Source organism: Triticum aestivum, chromosome 4D, assembly GCF_018294505.1.
Source record: "Triticum aestivum cultivar Chinese Spring chromosome 4D, IWGSC CS RefSeq v2.1, whole genome shotgun sequence".
NCBI classification, from domain to species: Eukaryota; Viridiplantae; Streptophyta; class Magnoliopsida; order Poales; family Poaceae; genus Triticum; species Triticum aestivum.
The window spans coordinates 307,133,593-307,138,402 of record NC_057805.1 but is presented as its reverse complement, the minus strand read 5'-3'; the positions used below and the strand labels follow the sequence as shown (position 1 = coordinate 307,138,402).

At 47.2% G+C, this 4,810-nt stretch overlaps 1 long non-coding RNA gene across 1 annotated transcript; it reads right to left on the bottom strand.

The window, feature by feature from the left end:
• Nucleotides 1-1,392: 1,392 nt before the first annotated feature.
• On the bottom strand, nucleotides 1,393-3,846 carry LOC123097598 (uncharacterized). Its single transcript, XR_006447381.1, has 2 exons — nucleotides 3,099-3,846; nucleotides 1,393-2,322 (listed from the first exon to the last, which is right to left on the bottom strand). It is a non-coding gene; the product is annotated as an uncharacterized lncRNA (long non-coding RNA).
• Nucleotides 3,847-4,810: the final 964 nt, after the last annotated feature.

Sequence of the window (4,810 nt, the reverse complement as noted above, 5' to 3'; positions counted from 1 at the left end):
GTATTACACCACATCGGTGGCCCGAACTAGTATAAATATTGTGTCCCTTGTGTTGTGGGTTCGTCAAGCTAGCCTTCGAGATCGCGGTGAGGGTGAGGGCATGATTAGGTAGGGGGAGATCTTCGTGCGCACCCCAGTGTTCGAAACTCAAGGGTTTTGCCGGAACCCGAAATCCGATAATGTATGTGCTGACAAAGATGATGTAGGGATGCAAAATGGCTTAATGCTATTTCTTACAAGCTCTTTGTTTCTCCTCTTTTGCTTAAAAGCTTGCCTTTCTTTCTCTTTTTTGACTATGCTTGATGCTCGAGCCAAGTATGTAAGATATGCATAGGAGAGACTTAGGGCACAATTAATATAGCAAGATCACTACGGTGCACAGTATAGCATCGCCCGCAATTCTCAACTTTCTAGTCTCGATGGGTAAGTGGCGCAAAATGGGCTAGGGGTTAACATAGCAATGGCAAGAATGAATGTACAATGATGGGATACCATAATACCAAGATGATATAGAGGTTACCGTTCTTACTTACGGTTAGCGGTTTCAAAGGTGAAGATTGTTGGCGATGACGACTCCGGGGCGATGATGAATGGCGGTGATGTCGATGTCACACGTTCCTAAGTAGCCAAAACAACTTAGGAAACGGAAACCACAACTCAAAATTGATCAAATGCGGAAGGTGGATGTTTTTGTGGTGAAATTTTTTATTGACGCAAATGGTGGTGGTAATGATATATGTGGATGCGGGATGTCAAGAGCTTCCAAACGAGCTAAAGAACGCGAAAAACGGCCTTCGGATATGGAAGATATGGCCAAAACAAGAAATCAGCCGAAGTAGTTTTTGAACTAGCGGACAGTCCGGAACTGGGTAGCGAACAGTCCAGTATGCATCCGAAAACCTTCTGATTCGGGCAGACAGTCTAGTATTGGGGAGCGGATAGTCCGGTCCAAGTGCGATTTTGGTCCTGATGCGAGCGGACAGTCTGGTCCTCGGTGCAGACAGTCCGGTGCGGGCTGGGAAAGCACGAACTTGAAATTTTTGAGCGGAAATTGATGGAGAAGATGTCAAATTCGGCGGATTTCGTGGTGGGAAGGGTGGGAATGGTTTGGGAGGGGCTAGATCCACTTGCCAAACAACAAATCCATGGACCAAAACAACAAAATCTCACAAGATCTAACAAATTGCAAGAAAAAATTTGGGCTATTTTTTGTGGGGATTTTCAAATTGGGACCAAAAAGCAACGAAATTAGCCTAGCAAATGGGGGGGTAGGGACTCCAAGATGTGAATCAACCTTGCTCATGATACCAAGATGTTGTAGGGTGAAACCCTAGGGGAGGATATTTTCACACTTGGAGGGGGAAAAGATCAAGAATACAAGAGAGGAAACACTCAAACAAACCACAATCACACATCCACTAGAGTAGCATATAAGAGATCTACAAGCATACAAAATCAATCCAAGGAAAATAGCAGTAAGGTAATTTCTTCCCACTCCTAAGGGAGGTGAGGTCTTGATGATCCTATGATGGGAATCATTCTCCAATAGGAGGGCTTGATCTCCAAGACGAGGCCTTGATCTCCAAGAGGAGGAATATGAGCAAAGCTCTCTCTTTGTCTATCAAAATACTTTGCTAACTCTAGAAACTAAGAGGAGAACGAAATATATAGTCTAGGGGCAAAAGGGTATGGGCCTCGATGGTTACACGAGCTTTTTAGGCCAATTTGTAGTGAAACTGGGCCTACCAGACAGTCCGGTGGTAAGGACCGGATAGTGCGGTGAGGACAGATGCATTTTCGGGTGCCACTGGACTGTCCGGTAGTGCAATTTCTGTGCGACCGGATTGTCTGATGTGGGGACCGGACTGTCCGGTAGTGCAATTTTTGCACGCTTCCTTTTCTTCATCTTGACACTTCCGGTCAGCTCTTGGGTCTTGGGGTCCTTCTCTTAGGCCTTGGGGGTACTCCTTAACCTCTTGTCGGAGTTCGTCCTCGTACCTAATGACACATAGCATATTTCGGTGAGGTAGCAACCAAGTTCCATTCATCTCCATATCTATCTCGAGTAGGAGTGAGTTCACCTCGGTTTCAATGGCGCATGCTCGAGCTCTTGTCATAGGTCCACGTGGTGCTTGATGCATTGGTGTAGAGTCCATGGGGATGATGGAAGGATGCTCTGCATCAGTAGTGGTATCCAGGGTAATGATCATTTTGCCTGAAATCCCACTCGGAAGAATATCGAGTCCATGAAGTAGATGAACCAACATAGTCAACGAATCCTCACAATCACAACGTAACCGGAACTATCAAGATGAAGCAACACTGTAAAGAAGCAAACAACATGGTAAACAACCATCACATAAACTTGGCATGATGCACAATCAATCATGATGCATGCCTGGTTTAATGATTCATGGCATGGTAAAGTGCAACAAACAATACTACAAATTAAGTGGAGCTCAATATGCAACGAGTTGCATATTGAAGAAACACCACATAAATTATTTAGTTCACTCTTGTTAAGCTACCCATCAATATTAAATGTTGTTAAGCATGTCAAGAGGTGAAGCATAAGTAAACTACACATTTAGGCATTTTAAATGAGGCCAGAAACAACAAACAACCATTCTGGAAAATCCTCATGTGCACATTTTGAATTTGGTACAGTTCTGACCTATACACAATTTTAGAGTTGTTAAACATGCAAAGTAATGCCACCATGTTAATCTATGCATTTTCCTACACCATTTACATATAAAGAACATTTAATTTGGAGCTACGGTTAAATAGTTATGAATTAAACCATTTTAGCATATCATTGATGCAAATTAATGCAAATTAATGCAAAAAGCAATTTTAACATTTTAAACATGGATGAAAGTTGGATATTATGAATCTAGATGAAATTCTAAGCATTTTTCATGTTTAAATCATTTTAATCCGATACACCATTTGTGAGTTATTAAATGCATGACCTAGAGGGACTTTTCTGTAAATCTGTTTTCACTGAAAATTAGACAAATTCGCAGCGCACAGGAAAAACAAATATGGGCCAAAACTGCGCTGAACTGGGCTAACAGAGAGGGGTCGGAGCTCACCAAGCTGGGCCTTGGCATTGGAACTGGGCCGGATGGTTGGGAGGCGCAGCTGGGCCTGGCAGCAGGACGCAGCCCACGAAGGCTGGGGCATGGTCAACGCAGCGAGCAGCGCTTGATGCGGAAGCAGGGGAGGCCGGAGATGGCGCGAAGACCGGCGAGGGTCGGTGCGGAGGCGGGACTAGCGTGGAGGAGGAGGCGGGGAACAGATGGATCCGGCCTGCGGCTCGCCGGATCCGGGCGACGACGCGACGGACGGAGCTCGAGGCTGCGCCGCACACCGGGTGGCCATGGTGGGGTTCGGTTCCTGCATGGGAGACAGAGAGCGAGTTGAGGGAGAGGGAGGACGAGGGGAAAGAGAGAGAAGCGCGGCGAGGGGCTGGCCTGGTGGAGCCTGCTGCTGCTCCAGCGAGCAGCTCTAGCGAGGTCGCCGGTGGGTGGCGGCACGCGGGGTCGAGGCGCCCAGGGCCCCCTACTGGTCCAGATCCAACGGGCCGAGGGGGCTAAGGACGGGCGGCTCTGGTGCCCTGCGGTTGCGGGATCTGGGCCCCGGATGGGCTTCGGCGGGCTGCGGCGAAGGGGGAGTGGAGGGGGCGACACGGAGGCCTGGGAGTGGCCAGGGGCTCCGGCTGGTGGCGGCTCGCCGGTGGGGAGTCGCCAAATGGCAAGGAGGGAGCTGGGTGGCGCTCAAAATGAGGCTGGCAGTGGCGGCTGTAGGTGGGAGGAGGGTTTGGTTAGGTTTAGGGACTAGGACGCCCAAAAATGGACTAGGGGTGACCATATATATATATATATATATATATAGCAGATTTTGCTAGGGTTTGGTTCTAGGGGGTGTTTCGGAGCCTCCGATGGTGATCAGACGGATCTGATCGAGAGGGGGGTTAGGTGGGTTAGTGGGCTGGTTGTGGTTGTGAAGGCCTTGGGCTTAGAGAGAGATGAGAAGAGAGGCTCGGCAGTAGGTTTTCGAATAACGAAAACGTCCGACGTTAGACCGACTATATTATCGCGATATGTTTAATGGTTGGGCTATCAAGCGGACTCCGAATGCGACAAAATTTGGCAGGCAGTCTACCTACACTATACTGAGACCGCTCGCCAACTTTCAGCCCATTCCGAGAACATTTTAAACCCATTTGTAAAATAATATTTCGGAGGTGCCACGGCGCGTGCGACTGTGTCGGGACTCAGAACGGATAACAGAGAGAACTGGAAGATCCGGGGGATGCAAGTTTTGAAAAACATACGGATGAAATGCACATGATGACATGGCAAAGGTGCAACACGCAAGCAAATGACATGGCAACGACGACGAATAACTGGGAGACACCTGGTGCATTGGTCTTGGGGCATCACACAAATCAACTGCCATACCTATCAGTATTTGTGAGGATGTGCCCGTTGTTGTTGCAAATGTTACTATCTTAACAGACTTTGTTATAGTTGAGATGCCCGAGGACGACAACATGTCGATTATCCTTGTAGACCTTTTCTGAATACTGCAGGGGTTGTTATTGATTGCAATAAGAGCAAGGTCACTTTTCATATCAATGGTAATGAGCATACGATGCACTTTCCGAAGAAACAATTCCAAGTGAATGGTATTAATATTATTGAAAATTCTCAGACACTCACTATTGGAAGTTTTCAACTAACTCTACCTACTATCAAAAAGAAATATGAAATGCTTATTGTTGGGGACATGCATATCCCCG